The sequence below is a fragment of the Pan troglodytes genome, chromosome 6 (assembly GCF_028858775.2).
Source record: "Pan troglodytes isolate AG18354 chromosome 6, NHGRI_mPanTro3-v2.0_pri, whole genome shotgun sequence".
In the NCBI taxonomy this organism is placed as follows: domain Eukaryota; kingdom Metazoa; phylum Chordata; class Mammalia; order Primates; family Hominidae; genus Pan; species Pan troglodytes.
Window position 1 is genome coordinate 124,319,520 of NC_072404.2, and position 20,479 is coordinate 124,339,998.

The following is a 20,479-nucleotide window of genomic DNA, read 5'->3' on the forward strand; positions in this document are numbered from 1 at the left end:
GCTCTTCAGTTAGCTTTTGGTGCATGATGCCTGTATTAGTGCATTTTCATGCTGCTGATAAAGACATACCCAAGATTTGGCAATTTACAAGATAAAGAGGTTTAACTGGACTTACAGTTCCACATGGCCGGAGAAGCCTCACAATCATAGTGGAAGGCAAGAAGGAGTAAGTCATGTCTTACATGGATGATGGCAGGCAAAGAGAGAGAACTTGTGCAGGGGAACTCCTTTTTTTTAAAACCATCAGATCTTGTGAGACTTATTCACTATCAAGAGAACAGCACAGGAAAGACTTGCCCTTATAATTCAATTACCTCCCACCAGGTTCCTCCCACAACATGTGGGAATTCAACATGAGATTTGGGTGGGGACACGCCAAACTACATCAATGGCAGACCTGAAACTCTTCCTTAGGAGGAAGTGGGGTCTGCACTGGCCCAGGGAAACTCCAGAAATGCCATCTAAGAACTGAGACATGGAATTGAAAACCCCAGTATCCTACCTATTGCTGTACCCCACTGTGGCTGAGCTAGTACCTAAGCTGCAAGGCAAAAAGTACCCTTTACTCTTCCCTCTCCTTTTTTTTAAGCATATTGAGTCTCTCCCCATAGCCAGCACAGCTGGAAATGTGCTGGGTTATACCCAAAGCCAGCACATCTCTAAGTCTTACCCAAGACCCATGGTGAGTACTGCCTGCCTGTCACTGTTGATTATTCAGGGCTCAAGGGCTCTTTAGTCAGCAGGTAATGAACCCTGCCAGGACTGGGTCCTTTAAGGCAGTGGGCTCCCTTCTGGCCCAGGGTGTGTCTAGAGATGTTGTTCTGGAGCTAGGGCCTGGAATGGGGACCTCAGGACTCTGCTTGTTGCCCTATCCTACTGTGGCTGAGCTGGTATCCAAGTTGTAAGACAAAATCCTCTTTACTCTTCCCTCTCCTCTCTTTGAGTGGAAGGAAGAAGTCTCTCCCAGAGCTATGAGCTGTGCTGCCTGGGGTTGGGGAAGCAGTGGCAGAAGCACTCCCTTGGTTATGCTGGCTGGTGTCTCACTAGGTTGTGTGCCCCCCAAGTCCACTGGCTCCAAGCCCAGCACAGCACTAGGGCTTGTCCAGGAATCACCTAGACTGCCTTTTATGTTTACCTAGGACCCAGAGCACTTTAGCTGATGGTGGTGAGTCTTGCTGGATCTCAGATTCAGACTGCTGGGATGGGCAATTCTCCTCTGGGTAGGGCTGGCCTAACTGTTCCCTCTGTGGGTGCTGGCTGAGTTTCGCCTGTTGTTGCTTCTGCTGTGACAGGACAGAATTGAGTTCCAATGCAAAGTCTCACAATCACTGTGCTGCTCTCCCTCCCACAAGCTCAGGGATTCTCTCTCTGTGTCATGCAGCCACTGCTGAGGGATGAGTGAGACATGGCATTGGCAATTCAAGACTATCTGTCCTTCCTTTCCCTCTTCAGTGCCTCTTTTGGCAATATGAAGTAAAAACCAGGTGCTGTGATTGCTCACTTGCTTTTTGTTCTCATGAAGGTGCTTTTTTTGTGTGGATAGTTGTTCAATTTGGTGTTCCTGTAGGCAAGGCAAAAGGTGGAAGATTCTACTCAGACATCTTACTCTACCTTCAGCATAAATAACGTGATTTCAAATATGATTATTTTGTGAAAAATGGTAACCTGAATAAAAGATTAGGCTCAACAATTGAAATAAAAATTTTAAAATATTGTCTAACAAATATTACATAATTACATTTGATAGCTACTTCAGCATACAATACTAGGCAGATGACTATTTTCAACCAAATTTAAAGAAATTATTCAAAAACATAATTAAGTCTCATTATTTCTTTATGTCTTAATATGTCATGTTAAAAATGTGACAGTTGGTAGTAATATAGAGTTTTGTGTAAATAGGTAATTCAATATATAAAATGTATGTCTATCGAAATTGTTTTTCTCTAATTTTTTCCACACAAAATGCTTTTATAATAAACTCTATTGACACAAATAGAACAGGTTTTTTCTTTATAAAAAGAAACAAAAAATAGAAATATTTTTATTATAGCAGAATAAATGGAGCTATAAAAATTGGGCTTTATAGTTCATTTTAAGAATAAATGATGAGACTTGAGAATAAGTCATTTGGAACTTTTATTTCATCATCACACCTAACAAAGAGTCAGAGGATGTGCTCCACATGTGGGGCATGAAATATGAAAACACAAATTTTTTAAAAAATGCAGTGAAATTATTTTTGAGTAATACTACTTAAATTTATTTACTTGTTGGGATTTTATTAGGATGTTACTTCATGAGTTTCCCAGAGGGCCAAGATTATGTCTAATTTGTGGTATAGACCAAAGTACTGTATCTGCAGTTGGGCTTCAAGTATATTTTTTTCATAGGACATTTCCTTGTAGCAAAGGATTCAGCTCCTAGATCAGCCAGTGATGTCTGTGTAGAGACAAACACCTTTTTATAGTATAAAAAGCTGTTAGTATAAACAGCTTTTTATACTAACAGAATTAAAGTATTTATTATACCACTAGTGGACCTATGTTACCCTCACCAACCCCTTCCCCTCTTTTGGGCATGAGAGCAGTATTCTGAGATGTTACAGATTTGAGAATATTGTAATCAAGGTCAATTAATTCATAGCAGCAAACAATACCATCTTGTGAACATTTCCAGTAACTTTGAAAACTCATAGGTTGTGTTTGATTATATGCATAGTTCTTTTGATAGCTCTTCAAATATCACTGGAACTTGATAAAAATGACATGAAAATCTAAACAGGGCTGTAGTTCATTTGCGAATAGAAAGGACATCATGTCAGGTAGTTATTCATGAACCCTGAAGAAAGTCTAGTAGTGATGACAAATGGCTCTGAGGTGCCTTCCTCACTAAGTAAATGGAGCAGAAACCAGAGAAACCCTAACTGACAGTGATGAAAATGGCTACACAGTGCCGGGGACAAAATAACAACTGAAGCAAAAGTAACTGGAGAGATCAAGAGGAGAGTGTGCCAGGGCTGGCAAACTTTGCTGCAAGAACAAGCAGAGTGGGCTGGGCACGGTGGCTCACTCCTGTAATCCCAGCACTTTGGGAGGCCGAGGCGGGCGGATCATGAGGTCAGGAGATCGAGACCGTCCTGGCTAACACGGTGAAACCCTGTCTTTACTAAAAATACAAAAAATTAGCCAGGCGTGGTGGTGGGCACCTGTAGTCCCAGCTACTTGGGAGGCCGAGGCAGGAGAATGGCATCAACCCGGGAGGCAGAGCTTACAGTGAGCTGAGATCACACCACTGCACTCCAGCCTGGGTGACAGAGCGAGACTCCATCTCAGAAAAAAAAAAAAAAAAGAAGAAGAAGAAGAAGAACTAGCAGAGTGGACTGAAAGTAAATAAAAATCTGTATCTAGTATTGCATTTAGATGGTATATTTGTATGCATGAGGAGGAGTGAATGGCTGATGATGATGTAGTCACTCATGTGGTGACAGGATGGAGAACAGTGTGAAAGTGAAGATCCTTTTAGCAGGACCTGATATTTAGAAGCTAATCCTGTGCATACGGGAAAAGTTTTGAGTGATTAAGTTTAGAATTCATTACAGAGAAGGAGGACTGATGTGGGGAATTGTTGTAAGGAAAAGGAAGGCATAATAGTAACTAGTGGGTTGCAGAATGAAGGCAACAATTTTGGCTTTTTCATTTGTAGATGGGAAATTATGAAAATGATGGCAGGCTCAGAGGGAGAATTTAGTAGAGAGAACAACAAACCAAAAGGTTAAATTTTGAAGGAAGTTTGGAATGCAATTGACATTCTATTTTTTCTGAGCATGTTTTGATAAATTATAGGTCACTGTCTGAAAAGGAGAAAAAAGAATACACGGGATGATGACAGTGGTGGTGGCAGTGAGGAGTGTGAGTACAGAAAATAAATTTTAATTTTAATTTATTTTTCTGCAAGCAAGGAAAACTACAGGCCAGTATTCTTGATAAATATAAATGTAAAAATTCTCAAAAAAGACTGGTAAACCTAATTCAACAACACATTAAAAAGATTCATACATAATAATCAAATGGGATTTATCTCTGAGATGCAAGGATGGTTCAACACATGCAAATCAATAAATGTGGCTACCCTAACAGAATAAAGGATAAAAATTATATCATTCTAATAAATGCAGAAAAAGCACTTGATAAAATGCAACATCCTTTCATGATTAAAAACTCTCAAAACACAAACAAATGGAAAGATAGGCTGAGTTCATGTTTTGGAAGAATTGATACTCTAAAAATGTCTACGTGACCCAAAGCTATCTACTAATTCACTGCAAGCTCTATAAAAATGTCAATAGCATTTTTCACAGAAATAGAAAAATAATCCTAAAACTTGTATGGAACCAAATAAGACCCTGAATAGCCAAAGCAATCTTGAGAAAGAAGAACAAACCTGGAGGCATCACACTACTTAATTTCAAATTATATAAAAAAGCTGTAGTAATCCAAATAGGATGGTACTGACATGGAAACAGACACGTAAACTTTGACAAAGGCACCAGAAGGTAAAAAGGATTGTCTCTTCAGTAAACTGTTAGGGAAACTGGATTTCCACATGCAAAATAATTAAATTGAGCCCTTATTTTACATCATGCACAAAAATCAATTCAAAATATATTAAAGATGTAAACATAAGTCCCAAAACTGTAAAACTCCTAGAAGAAAACAGATCCTTGACACTGATATTGGCAATAATTTTAAAAATGTGACGCCAAAGCACATGCAACAGAAACAAAAATGAACAATAAATAAACTACCTCAAACAAAAACATTTCTGCACAGCAAAGGAAGCAATCAACAAAATGAAAAGTCAACCTATGGAATGACAGACAATATTTACAAATCATGTATCCAATAGGTGGCTAATATCCAAAATATAAAATGAACTCATTCAGCTTAAACAGCCAACACAAGAAAGGAAAGTCTCTTTTATTTAACAAATGATGCTAAGAAAACTAGATCTCTATATGCAGAAGAATAAAATTAGATTACCATCTTTCACCATATATGAAAATCAACACAAAATAAAGACTTAAATGTAAGACCCGAAACTGCGAAACTACCAGAGGAAAACGTTGGGAAAATGCTATAGGACATTGGTTTGGACAAAGATTTTTGGGGTAATACCTCAAAAGCACAGGCAAGCAAAAGTTACAAGTTAAGCAAAAGCTTCATGTAATAGGATTACATTAAGCTAAAAAGCTTCTGCACAGCGAAGGAAACAATTAATGAAATGAAGAGATAACCCACAGAATGGGGGAAAATAGTTGCAAGCTATTCATCTTACAAGAGATTAATAACCAGAATATGTAAGAAAATCAACAACTTATAATAAAACCAAAAACCCAATTAAAAATGGCAAAATACCTGAATAGACATTTATCAAAAGAAGACATACAAATGGCCAAAGGAATACATGAAGAAATGCTTTATATCACTAATCATCAGGGAAATGCAAATCAAAACCTTAATGAAATATCATCTTACCCAGCTAGAATGGCTGCTATCAAAGGACAAAAAATAATAAATGCTTATGAAGATGTGGATAAAGGGGAATGCTTGAACACTGTTAATGGGAATGTACAGTAGTACAGTCATTATGGAAAAGAGTATGGAGGTTTCTCATAAAACTAAAAATAGAACTACCATATGATCCAGCAATCCTACTGCTGGGTATACATTAGAAGGAAATGAAATAATGCACCTGGTAGAGATGCCTGCACTCCCATGTTTATTGCAGCATTATTCACAATAGACAAAATATGAAAACAACTGAAATGTCTGCCACCAGATGAAGGACTAATGAAAATGTCATATATGTTTCTAAACATATACATATATATGTATACACAATGAAATATTAATTCAGCCTTGAGAAAGAAAGGGAATTCTGCTATTTGTGACAACATGGATAGATCTAGAGGCCATTATGCTAAGTAAAAAAAGACAGAGATGGAGAGACAAATACTGCATGATCTCACTTATAGCTAATCTTTAAAAAAAGTCAAATCCATAGTAACAGCGAATAGAACAGTGGCTGCCAGGGACTAGGGGGTGGGGGAAATAAACAGATGTTGTTTAAAGATCACAAGCTTTCAGGTGTAAGATGACTAAGTTCTGGCGATCTCAGGTGTGACATTGTGACTATAGTTAATAATAATGTATTGAATACTTGAAGTTTTCTGAGAGACTAGATCGTAAGTGTTCTCTCATGCAAACAAAAGGTCAACTACACCTCAATAGAGATGGAAAAACATTCCTAGAAAAAAAGGCAGTATCATCTTCCTATTAATATTTATTGACTATTTTCTGTATACCAAACACTGTGCATTTTATCATTTAAATCTCACAACAATCTTTTGTTGTAGGTAAAACCTTTTGCTATTCTCCCAAATTTATGGTGAGGAAACCAAGGCTCAGGGTGTTTGTGTCACTTGACTGCAGATACACAGCTAGGGAGTGTCATACCTGGGATTCGATCTGGGTCTGTCTGCCTACAAGCTCCCATTTCTAAAGATACACTTAAGGATTTAAGCATACACTTATCTTTTAACCTTAATCCCATTTGTGTGTGTGTGAGTGTGAAAAAGGGGATCTTTGATTTATTATGTATGGATTTTCTTTTTTTATTATTATTATACTTTAAGTTTTAGGGTACATGTGCAAAAGGTGCAGGTTTGTTACCTATGTATACATGTGCCATGTTGGTGTGCTGCAGCCATTAACTCATCATTTAACATTAGGTAGATCTCCTAATGCTATTCCTCCCCCCTCCCCCCATCCCCCAACAGTCCCCAGTGTGTGATGTTCCCCTTCCTGTGTCCATGTGTTCTCATTGTTCATTTCCCACCTTCGAGTGAGAACATGCTGTGTTTGGTTTTTTGTCCTTGCGATAGTTTGCTGAGAATGATGGTTTCCAGCTTCATCCATGTCCCTACAAAGGACATGAACTCATCCTTTTTTATGGCTGCATAGTATTCCATGGTGTATATGTGCCACATTTTCTTAATCCAGTCTATCATTGTTGGACATTTGGGTTGATTCTAAGTCTTTGCTATTGTGAATAGTGCCGCAGTAAACATACGTGTGCATGTGTCTTTATAGCAGCATGATTTGTAAACCTTTGGGTATATACCCAGTAATGGGATGGCTGGGTCAAATGGTATTTCTAGTTCTAGATCCCTGAGGAATCGCCACACTGACTTTCACAATGGTTGAACTAGTTTACAGTCCCACCAACAGTGTAAAATTGTTCCTATTTCTCCACATCCCCTCCAGCACCTGTTGTTTCCTGACTTTTTAATGATCACCATTCTAACTGGTGTGAGATGGTATCTCATTGTGGTTTTGATTTGCATTTCTCTGATGGCCAGTGATGATGAGCATTTTTTCATGTGTTTTTTGGCTGCATAAATGTCTTCTTTTGAGAAGTGTCTGTTCATATCCTTCTCCCACTTTTTGATGGGGTTGTTTGTTTTTTTCTTGTAAATTTGTTTGAGTTCATTGTAGATTCTGGATATTAGCCCTTTGTCAGATGAGTAGGTTGTGAAAATTTTCTCCCATTTTGTAGGTTGCCTGTTCACTCTGATGGTAGTTTCTTTTGCTGTGCAGAAGCTCTTTAGTTTAATTAGCTCCCATTTGTCAATTTTGGCTTTTGTTACCATTGCTTTTGGTGTTTTAGACATGAAGTCCTTGCCCATGCCTATGTCCTGAAAGGTATTGCCTAGGTTTTCTTCTAGGATTTTTATGGTTTTAGGTCTAACATGTAAGTCTTTAATCCATCTTGAAATAATTTTTGTATAAGGTGTAAGGAAGGGATCCAGTTTCAGCTTTGTACATATGGCTAGCCAGTTTTCCCAGCACCATTTATTAAATAGGGAATCCTTTCCCCATTGCTTGTTTTTGTCAGGTTTGTCAAAGATCAGATAGTTGTAGATATGAGGCATTATTTCTGAGGGCTCTGTTCTGTTCCATTGGTCTATATCTCTGTTTTGGTACCAGTACCATGCTGTTTTGGTTACTGTAGCCTTGTAGTATAGTTTGAAGTCAGGTAGCATGATGCCTCCAGCTTTGTTGTTTTGGCTTAGGATTGACTTGGCAATGCGGGCTCTTTTTTGGTTCCATATGAACTTTAAAGTAGTTTTTTCCAATTCTGTGAAGAAAGTCATTGGTAGCTTGATGGGGATGGCATTGAATCTATAAATTACCTTGGGCAGTATGGCCATTTTCATGATATTGATTCTTCCTACCCATGAGCGTGGAATGTTCTTCCATTTGTTTGTATCCTCTTTTATTTCATTGAGCAGTGGCTTGTGGTTCCCCTTGAAGAGGTCCTTCACATCCCTTGTAAGTTGGATTCCTAGGTATTTTATTCTCTTTGAAGCAATTGTGAATGGGAGTTCACTCATGATTTGGCTCTCTGTTTGTCTGTTATTGGTGTATAAGAATGCTTGTGACTTTTGCACATTGATTTTGTATCCTGAGAGTTTGCTGATGTTGCTTATCAGCTTAAGGAGATTCTGGGCTGAGACGATGGGGTTTTCTAGATATACAATCATGTCATCTGCAAACAGGGACAATTTGACTTCCTCTTTTCCTAATTGAATACCCTTTATTTCCTTCTCCTGCCTGATAGCCCTGGCCAGAACTTCCAACACTATGTTGAATAGGAGTGGTGAGAGAGGGCATCCCTGTCTTGTGACAGTTTTCAAAGGGGATGCTTCCAGTTTTTGTCCATTCAGTATGATATTGGCTGTGGGTTTGTCATAGAAAGCTCTTATTATTTTGAGATACGTCCCATCAATACCTAATTTATTGAGAGTTTTTAGCATGAAGCGTTGTTGAATTTTGTCAAAGGACTTTTCTGCATCTATTGAGATAATTATGTCGTTTTTGTCTTTGGTTTTGTTTATATGCTGGATTATGTTTATTGATTTGCATATGTTGAACCAGCCTTGCATCCCAGGGATGAAGCCCACTTGATCATGGTGGATAAGCTTTTTGATATGCTGCTGGATTTGGTTTGCCAGTATTTTATTGAGGATTTTTGCATCAGTGTTCATCAAGGATATTGGTCTAAAATTCTCTTTTTTTGTTGTGTCTCTGCCCGGCTTTGGTATCAGGATGATGCTGGCCTCATAAAATGACTTAGGGAGGATTCCCTCTTTTTCTATCGATTGGAATAATTTCACAAGGAATGGTACCAGCTCCTCCTTGTACCTCTGGTGGAATTCGGCTGTGACTCCATCTGGTCCTGGACTTTTTTTGGTTGGTAAGCTATTAATTATTGCCTCAATTTCAGAGCCTATTATTGGTCTATTCAGAGATTCAACTTCTTCCTGGTTTAGTCTTGGGAGGGTGTATTTGTCGAGGAATTTATCCATTTCTTCAAGATTTTCTAGTTTGTTTGCATAGAGGTGTTTACAGTATTCTCTGATGGTAGTTTGTATTTCTGTGGGATTGGTGGTGATATTCCCTTTGTCATTTTTTATCGCATCTATTTGATTCTTCTCTCTTTTCTTCTTTATTAATCTTGCTAGAGGTCTATCAATTTGGTTGATTGTTTCAAAAGACCAGCTCCTGGATTCATTGATTTTTTGAAGGGATTTTTGTGTCTCTGTTTCCTTCAGTTCAGCTCTGATCTTAGTTATTTCTTGCCTTCTGGTAGCTTTTGAATGTGTTTGCTCTTGCTTCTCTAGTTCGTTTAACTGTGATGTTAGGGTGTCAATTTTAGATCTTTCCTGCTTTCTCTTGTGGGCATTTAGTGCTATAAATTTCCCTGTACACACTGCTTTGAATGTGTCCCAGAGATTCTGGTATGTTGTGTCTTTGTTCTCATTGGTTTCAAAGAAGATCTTTATTTCTGCCTTCATTTCGTTATGTACCCAGTAGTCATTCAGGATCAGGTTGTTCAGTTTCCATGTAGTTGAGCGGTTTTGAGTGAGTTTCTTAATCCTGAGTTCTAGTTTGATTGCACTGTGGTCTGAGAGACAGTTTGTTATAATTTCTGTTTTTTACATTTGCTGAGGAGTGCTTTACTTCCAACTATGTGGTCAATTTTGGCATAGGTGTGGTGTGGTGCTGAAAAGAACATATATTCTGTTGATTTGGGGTGGAGAGTTCTGTAGATGTCTAGTAGGTCCCCTTGGTGCAGAGCTGAGTTCAATTCCAGGATATCTTTGTTAACTTTCTGTCTCATTGATCTGTCTAATGTTGACAGTGGGGTGTTAAATCTCCCATTGTTATTGTACGGGAGTCTAAGTGTTTTCGTTAATCACTAAGGACTTGCTTTATGAATCTGGGTGCTCCTGTATTGGGTGCATATATATTTAGGATGGTTAGTTCTTCTTGTTGAATTGATCCCTTTACCATTATGTAATGGCCTTCTTTGTCTCTTTTGATCTTTGTTGGTTTAAAGTCTGTTTTATCTGAAACTAGGATTGCAACCCCTGCTTTTTTTCGTTTTCCATTTGCTTGGTAGATCTTCCTCCATCTCTTTATTTTGAGCCTATGTGTGTCTCTGCACGTGAGATGGGTTTCCTGAGTACAGCACACTGATGGGTCTTGACTCTTTATCCAATTTGCCAGTCCGTGCCTTTTAATTGGAGCATTTAGCCCATTTACATTTAAGGTTAGTATTGTTATGTGTGAATTTGATCCTGTCATTATGATGTTAGCTGGTTATTTTGCTCGTTAGTTGATGCAGTTTCTTCCTAGCCTTGACGGTCTTTACATTTTGGCATGTTTTTGCAGTGGCTGGTACTGGTTGTTCCTTTCCATGTTTACTGCTTCCTTCAGGAGCTCTTTTAGGGCAGGCCTGGTGGTGACAAAATCTGTCAGCTTTTGCTTGTCTGTAAAGTATTTTATTTCTCCTTCACTTAAGAAGCTTAGTTTGGCTGGATATGGAATTCCAGCTTGAAAATTCTTTTCTTTAAGAATGTTGAATATTGGCCCCCACTCTCTTCTGGCTTGTAGAGTTTCTGCTGAGAGATCAGCTGTTAGTCTGATGGGCTTCTGTTTACGGGTAACCCGACCTTTCTCTCTGGCTGCCCTTAACATTTTTTCCTTCATTTCAACCTTGGTGAATCTGACAATTATGTGTCTTGGAGTTGCTCTTCTCGAGGAGTATCTTTGTGGCATTCTCTGTATTTCCTGAATTTGAATGTTGGCCTGCCTTACTAGATTGGGGAAGTTCTCCTGGATAATGTCCTGCAGAGTGTTTTCCAACTTGGTTCCATTCTCCCCATCACTTTCAGGTACACCAATTAGACATAGATTTGGTGTTTTCACATAGTCGCATATTTCTTGGAGGCTTTGTTCATTTCTTTTTATTCTTTTTTCTCTAAACTTCTCTTCACGCTTCATTTCATTTATTTCATCTTCCATTGCTTATACCATTTTTTCCAGTTGATCACATCAGTTACTGAGGCTTGTGCATTCATCATGTAGTTCTCGTGCTATGGTTTTCAGCTCCATCAGGTCCTTTAAGGACTTTTCTGCATTGGTTATTCTACTTATCCATTCGTCTAATTTTTTTTTCAAAGTTTTTAACTTCTTTGCCATTGGTTCGAACTTCCTCCTTTAGCTCATAGTAGTTTGATCTTCTGAAGGCTTCTTCTCTCAACTCGTCAAAGTCATTCTCCATCCAGTTTTGTTCCATTGCTGGTGAGGAGCTGCGTTCCTTTGAAGGAGGAGAGGTGCTCTGATTTTTAGAGTTTCTGGTTTTTCTGCTCTGTTTTTTCCCCATCTTTGTGGTTTTATCTACCTTTGGTCTTTGATGATGGTGATGTACAGATGGGTTTTTGGTGTGGATGTCCTTTCTATTTGTTAGTTTTCCTTCTAACAGTCAGGACCCTCAGCTGCAGGTCTGTTGGAGTTTGCCGGAGGTCCACTCCAGACCCTGTTTGCCTGGGTATCAGCAGTGGTGGCTGCAGAACAGCGGATATTCATGAACCGCAAATGCTGCTGCCTGATTGTTCCTCTGGAATTTTTGTTTCAGAGGAGTACCCAGCTGTGTGAGGTGTCGGTCTGCTGCTACTGGGGGGTGCCTCCCAGTTAGGGTACTCGGGGGTCAGGGACCCACTTGAGGAGGCAGTCTGCCCATTCTCAGATCTCAAGCTGCGTGCTGGGAGAACCAGTACTCTCTTCAAAGCTGTCAGACAGGGACATTTAAGTCTGCAGAGGTTATTGCTGTCTTTTGTTTGTCTGTGCCCTGCCCCCAGAGGTGGAGCCTACAGAGGCAGGCAGGCCTCCTTGAGCTGTGGTGGGCTCCACCCGTTTCGAGCTTCCGTGCTGCTTTGTTTACCTACTCAAGCCTGGGCAATGGCGGACGCCCCTCCCCCAGCCTCACTGCAGCCTTGCAGTTTGGTCTCACACTGCTATGCTAGCAATGAGCGAGGCTCCGTGGGCGTAGGACCCTCCGAGCCATGTGCGGGATATAATCTCCTGGTGTGCCGTTTTTTAAGGCCTTTGGAAAAGCGCAGTATTAGGGTGGGAGTGACCCGATTTTCCAGGTGCTGTCTGTCACCCCTTTCTTTGACTAGGAAAGGGAATTCCCTGACCCCTTGCGCTTCCTGGGTGAGGTGATGCCTCACCCTGCTTCGGCTCACACACGGTGTGCTGCACCCACTGTCCTGCACCCACTTTCTGGCACTCCCCGGTGAGATGAACCCGGTACCTCAGTTGGAAATGCAGAAATCACCCGTCTTCTGCGTCGCTCACGCTGGGAGCTATAGACTGGAGCTGTTCCTATTCGGCCATCTTGGCTCCACCCCCTATTATGTATGGATTTTCTTCTCAACTTTATTAAAAGCTCCTTGTGAAAAGGGGCCTTGCCCTGATTTGTATGAAGCAGATAATTTTTGTTGCTACACTGTAAGCTCTTTCTAAATTTTTGTTCTTGACAAAAGGTTTTTCTAGCCATTTCTTCTCTATAAATATTAATCAAGGTGGTATTTTATAATCTAAGTATTAATGTAACGGTCCCTCTGTCATGGATTTTGGAGCAAGCTGGAGAGAACATCTCCATATTGACTGATTCTTTCTATGCCTTTCATGTTGTCATTGGGCTTAGAGGCATTTTATGACCTTGGATGACATTTCTTATATTAGACTTTGAGTATGAATAAAATCACAGAGGTAATTTTTACCCAGTATCTGCATGTCATTATATAAATTAAATGCTATTAAGAAAATAGAGTCCTTTTTGCTTTACTTAGTAGAAACTTCAAATTTGTCAAATGCTGTACATGTAAATAACCCAAAGAAGTTAGTCACAAAGGACTTTCAAATATTAAAAAAAAATTCTCCCTCCATACTACCACCACTATTCCATAACTGTGTGGAAATGTGCTTAGGGATCTAATGTTCCCCAGACCAGCGTCAAAGTCAAAATCCCATTTTGCAAGGGATATAAATCTCTGAATTTGAAATAGCTTTTGAAAATGTTTGGAGTTTTAATTTCATACTTGCCTAATTTTAATGTGGGTCAAGAAAATGGAATGGCAAATGCAGCTGGTAGTTGGCATAATGAGACAGCATGATTAAAAGTCAAAAATAATAAGTAGAGAAGACAGAGAGAAAGAGATAACATCAAACCATGTATTTTGTGTATGTAAAAGATAAATAATTGTTTTAATTAAGTAAAACTGCATTATTTTGAGGTTAAGTGCTACGTTGTTAATTGAAACTGATGATTTTTTATTAATTACACATCTTTGACCCATCTTTCATTTACCCACCCTTGCTTTTCTTTATTAAAATTATCTTCTCTGATTTTAACATCCTGTTCTTTTCCTCTTCAAGGTTCTTACACTTTTGTCTTAGCAGTGGAATTGCTGGCAAGGCTTGCCTTCATTTGCACGTCATCCTTTCTACTCTTTAAATCATAGTCTCCTTCCTCTGTCCCACTGAAATCTCCTAAAGACTTTGAAGCTAATTTAAAGCGATACTTTCATTGCCTCTAATTATTAAGGAGTGATAGGTGATGATGATGAGTGTACTCCACAACAGAGTGAGCCTGTTGAAGTCAGTGCCCTCTTATTTGCTGTTTCTCCTCAATTTAATAAAGTCGATTGCCTTATAAAATTTGCTTGGTAGGAAAAGTGTTTTCCAAGTAAATTAATTGCTCAATGTTTCACTGTAATTTGCCTACATACTCTTTCTGTGGATTTCAAGGTGATCCTGCTTTTTAGTAACAGATGGTTGATCAGAAATTATATATGTTTATGCCTGCAATATAGTACCAACACCCATTAGAATACCATTGCTATCAAATTTAGATGTGTCAGGATAATAATTACCAAGCAGTCCTTATAAAAGGAAAATGCAGAAGAAGTTGATTGATTCCATGGCAACTCTGAGGTGCACGTTACTGCTCCACTTCTACTTGAGGAGAGATGTTATTGCTCATTGGATTTCTTCTCTGCACATGAACTGTGGAGACAATCTCATTTCCACTTCATAGGCACAGTGGTTGATTATTAGTGAAGATCAGCCCTGGCAAAGAGTCTATCATGTGTGTCAATGACAACTGACATAACTGCCATATTCCCCTCACTCCCTAAACCCTTCCTTAGATCAGCATTTTGGGCGTTGGTTTGAAAATATCTGTGACATCAACTAAAGAAGAGCTGTGCTGATAGTTATTATTTTCACCGTGCCTGCACTGACTTTCTGTGCACATCATGCATCTCTGAATATGGACTAAATGGAGAAGAATGCTTCTTTAATCTCATGTTGATGTCCCAAATAACAGAGCGTATTTGCAAATCTCGAAACCTATAATACCTGCATCTCAAAACAACATTTCCCCTAATAAGCCAGTCAGTTAAGTCTGCAAGTAATTTTGCATCCTCCCAAGAATATTTGAATGATTTTAGCTTCTTGGGGCTCTTTAGCACTAAAGCCAGCGTCCACATTTCTCCTTCTTTGAAGGATAGTCTATCGCTTCAAAGCAGCTCATTTTAGTCTGCTCATGCAACTATAACAAAATACCACAGACTGGGTAATTTATAAACAACAGAAATTTGTTTCTCATAATTCTGGAGGCTAGGAAGTCCAACATCAAAGTGCTGATAGATTCGGTGTCTGGGGAGGGAGCTCTGCTTCCAAGATGGTGCCTTCTTGCTGCATCCTTACATAGCAGGAAGGCAAAGGTGCAAGCCTTGTGTCCTCATGTGGCAGAAGAGACGGAAGGGCCAGGAGGCTCTCTGAAGCCTGTTTAATAAGTATATTAATCCCATTCATGCCAGGTATGGTGTCTCATGCCTGTAACCCTAGCACTTTGGGAGGCTGAGGAGGGAGGATCCCTTGATGCCAGGAGTTTGAGACCAGCCTGGGCAACATAGCAAGACCCTGTCTCTCCAAAAATAAAAGGAAATTAGCTAGACATAGTGGCACACACCTGTAGTCCCAGCTACTCAGTAGGCTGAGGAGGGAGTATCGCTTGGGCCCAGAATTTGAGGCTGCAGTGAACCATGTACACGCCACTGCATTCCAGCCTGGGGTGACAGAGTGAGAGCCTGTCTCTTAAGAAAAAAAAATCCCATTCATGAGGGCATAGCCTTCATGGCCTAATCACTTCCCAAAGGACCTACCTCTTAATACCATCACCCTTGGGGATTAAGTTCCAACATATGAATTTTGTGAGGACGCATACATTCAAACCATAGCACTATCTGGTGAGTATAATTGTTCAAAGTGGCTTCCTCTTGTCCACCATTTGTATCTAATTCCTAACATGAGGTTTTATTATAAATAATTGGACGCCCCTTTCCTTCTGAGTTGTCAGAATGTTATCTTGTTTAGTGGCCTTTTGCGATGTTGTGATACCTCCTATAGCTTCCTTGCTTTCCCCTTGAGTTACTAAACATCTTCGTATTTTCTCGGTGCTCTTTATCTTATGACAGATTTTCTCTATAAAGCATTTGGTGGCAAGGTAGATTAAGTGAACCATATAAAACAAACATTTATTGCTGTGTGTAACTTTGTTTTATTAGCTAATCAATGTACTTTCCCAGTGTAACATCTCCCTCATTTCTCCTTTAGGCCCACTAGTAGCCTTCAATTTTCTGAAAAGATTAATTTCAGAAGACATAGGAAGTTGATTGAGACAGAGACAACTCAGGTTGGTTGACGCTTTACCTTTGGCTGAAAAGACATAATTATTTCTGATAGGGTAATATTTCACAATTAGTACCAAAAATAATTTACCTTAATATGTGAAAATAATAATTGCAATTCAATTTCACAGTGATAGTTGCTAATTGTTTGCACCTCCTGCTCCCCAAGACCGACACACATACACATTCAGTAGCATCAGTAGCAGTTATAAATTTCTATCAGCCCAAATGCCTGGTTACTTTTGAGCCTTTTAAGATGTTGGTACATGGTTAATAGCATAGGTAAAGAGCATGGTGGTTTCATTTCAGAAATTAGATTTGACACCAACATCTGCTACTTATTAACAGTGCATCTTTGGGCAAGTCATTAAACGATTCTGAGCTTCAATTTTTTCACCAAAAATAGAGGTAATGGATATTTTACCTATGTTATAGGACGTTTTCTCTCTTATAAGAGATTTTTCTTGCCAGCATCTCATGACTTTCATTGCTTATTCTGAGATATTTTAACACCAAGGTGATACAAATTCCGGTGATCCCAAATTGCCATTTCTTGGGCATGAGGAAGTCATATTATCCCTTAATGAATTGAAAAGTAGACTGATTTGCCTTGAAGCTCTGAAACTAATTCACAAGAGCTCGAAGGATTTACTTAATTACAAATCCTGGTCATGGGTCCCATGAGTTTGGCGAAAGTCCCAGTTTTGTAAAAGTCCCTATCATCACTTCAAGGTTTTAAAGACATGTTTTTAAAGGACTTCTTTCTTGCCTGATTGCTTCCATTCTGAGGCCCAAAGACTTTTCCAACAGTCTGTGTCTCACATCAATCGAACCCTTTACTTGCCGTAAAAAGTTACCGTCTTTCAACCAACATTCCCAAGATTTAACATACTTTCCCCTCTGTGAAGCACTGGGGGAAAGTGACACAACACACAGTTCCTGGGAAAAACTGACAGGGTAATCACAAAAAGTAAATGTGGAAAGTTCTAAGAAGAGGGATATACATAGGATTCCATTAGCACAGGGAAGACAGCAACTAACAGATTGAATACAGGACAGGGTGTGATGACATTGGAAATAAGTCTTCAAAAGGAACAAGTGTTATCCAGGACAAGGAGAAAAGAAGGCATTCTGTATTTAGGAAGAGGCATCCACAAAGGCACAGAAGCAAGAGAGTAGAATCTGTTTGGGAAGGAACAAATGGCAAAATAAACTGGACTGAAGGAATTGCTCAGGTGACTAGAAAGGGTATCACAGAGGGACACAGGGACCAGAACAAGAAGGACATGGTAGGCCATTCTACAAGGTTTATCTTTTATTCTAAAGGTGATAAGAAATCACGTAATGATTTCAAGTAAAGGAGTAAAACAAACAGATTTATGTCATTTGAAGAGTGATCACTGTAGCAACAGTATGACAGATGATAGTTTTCTGGTGAAGGTAGTTTACCCAAGTCAACAAGACCAGTTAGGAATATTGCATTAGTCCTGATAACAGATTTCAAGGGCTTAAGGAGTAAAAGTCATGCATATAATAGGTTTTCAATAAGTAACTGTCAAACAAATAAATAAATTAATTAAATCAATTAATTAAATCATCCCCTTTTGAGATGATCTATGACTGATCCTATGACTGAAGGATAGGCAGTTTAGGTTTATTGTAGACTTTAATATAAAAACGCGTCTCCAGAGAGAGGGCAATTAGTATGCTGCAATAATGTTTAGTGCTTTAACAAAGAGCAACTCTAGTCAATACTCCACCAGAGTTCCCTAGAATGGATACTACAGAGAAAGAATGGTGTGTGTATATGCATGTGTGCTTGTGTGCACATGCATGTCAGTATGTGTGTGTGCGTGTGTGTGTGAACCCATCTAAGCAGACTAGAGATGGAGGGAGGAATAGGAAATTCAGTCAGTGAGAGAGAATGTGAGCCCAGGCAAACTTTATATTAATTATCAAAGTTTACAAAGATAAAAAGGATTATGTCAATAGAGGGCAACTCATAGTTCAGTGAAGGTTTTATCCATAAGGCGTCTTTGATAGCAAATACTGTGCTCACAAATGAAGCCGAGTAATGCATTAAAAATTAATTACACTAATTTCAGCTGTGAGAAAAAGGATATGCGAATTTCATCCTAGGCATCCAAAAGACTGTAAGACTTGACATTGCTCAAAATAATGAAAGATACAATTGCATGGGTAGCCATTGCATAGGCGGGGTTTTTGTTATTGGGAATTTATAATAGATAAGCCCACTAATATTACACTTGAAAGGACCCTTAATAAATATTATAATTTATAACATTTTTGTAGAGAAATATCTAATTCTCATTTTTCTTTTCCCAGAAAGTTTTGATATATCTTTCAACTTGGAGTGAAACTGCTGATAAAGTAGATTTTAAAGAGTTGAACATTTAGAAAAGAAAGGGCAGAAGATTGAGAGATATACATGTGATTTATAAATGGAGACAAAAGGTAGAGTGGAAATTAACATTCTTTTAGATTGTAGTATGTTATTTGAATAGAGTGCAATTTCCATGAACCAGAGGAGAAAATCAATGTCAGAAGAGTTTGAAGTGTATGGAAATGCTTATGCAGCATGGGCTCTCTCAGTATCCTGACCCTCTCCTTTCTGAGGTTGAAAAAGTGATGGGAAGTCATGAAAGAACACTAATTTCTCCCAGGAAAACGCTGTGAGGATTGAGAACTGCTTAATAGTTCAAACTAATAGATTGCTGTGTATAAGAATTCAATATCCCAAGGCTTTATAAATGAAGGGAAGTTTTAATATCAGCCTAAGGGATTTTTCCATTAAATTTTTAATTTGGGAACATGTGGAATTCAATATGCATGGATTCGGTAAAAGCACATGTCACTGCAGTTTGGGTATAACGAAGCTAAAAAGGAGCAATGCTTCTATGCGAGGAAGTCTTCCAATTTATATTTCATCAAAATTATATTACATTTGACTGTGTTGCTACATGCGTTTATCTCTAAACATTGTATTAGAAGAGATTTTTTTTTCGATTCCCTGTCAAGTATAAGGTTCACTGTAAAGGTTTTAAAGAGCTAAAAATTGTAATATTTTCATTGCTAAGGCAAGTATTTCCTTCTTTTAAATCTCAATAACACATGTAACTATAAAATTATTTCTTGAAACTTCCCATTATTACATACATAATCTTGCTAATAGAAGAGAAACCTTGTTGACTTCTTCTGAAATTACACAAGGACTATTTTTTTTTTTTTTTTTTTTTTTGAGAGTCTTGCTCTGTCGCCCAGGCTGGAGCACAGTGGCCAGATCTCGGCTCACTGCAAGCTCCACCTCCCGGGTTCACGCCATTCTCCTGCCTCAGCCTCCCGAGTAGCTGGGACTACAGGCGCCTGCCACCACGCCCGGCTAACTTTTTGTGTTTTTAGTAGAGACGGGGTTTCACCATGTTAGCCAGGATGGTCTCGATCTCCTGACCTCGCGATCCGCCTGCCTCGGCCTCCCAAAGTGCTGGGATTACAGGCGTGAGCCACCGCGCCCCGCCACACAAGGACTATTTTAAGATCACTTGGAGAGATTGTTTCCTAGAATGCCTGACAGTTTTCTTCAGAACTACTTCTTTGTAGAGAAAATAGTAATTGTTAAACCTTTCTGCACGAAGCATACAATTTTTCGAATGTGCCCTGCCTAGGTGTATTTTAAGAAAAGTTTCAATTTGGTTGCATAATTTCAGGCTTTGCTAGGCCCATGGTGATGATAACATTGAAAAATAACTTGGTATGCTGCTTGTTCTCCTACTGCTAAGATTTTATCACAAACTGCTAGTTTGCTAGAGATTAGCTGCTAAAATGCTCTCCTGATTAATGTGCTAATTAATTAATGCAGCTGCTAAATTGTAATGCTGATTAAAATACACCACACAGAGAACACTGGAAAAACTCCCCAAATTAGTCAATCATGCCAGGTGCATTTCCAGCCTAGAAAAAGCTCAGATGCTGTGCAGAATAATCTCTATTGCCGCTTATTGAAGCAACTGGAAGATCTGTTAGTCAGGTCCCCAATTCTTTTACCTCAGTCCTTAAATTGACTTCATGGTCAGAACCCAAATATTACACATAGGGAATAATTACGACAATCTGTTCTCTTTTTCTATAGCCAATTAGTCTTCTCTAGTAATGACCACAGTGAACCAGGAATGAAACCTTGCAAGGCATGATGGCATCTGTAGTGCCCATGATGTGCCTTGAGTTAAAACCCAAGTCCAGACTTAGCTTGATTGGCTCTTTGGAGGTTAGGAGCAATAAACATTCTTTCCA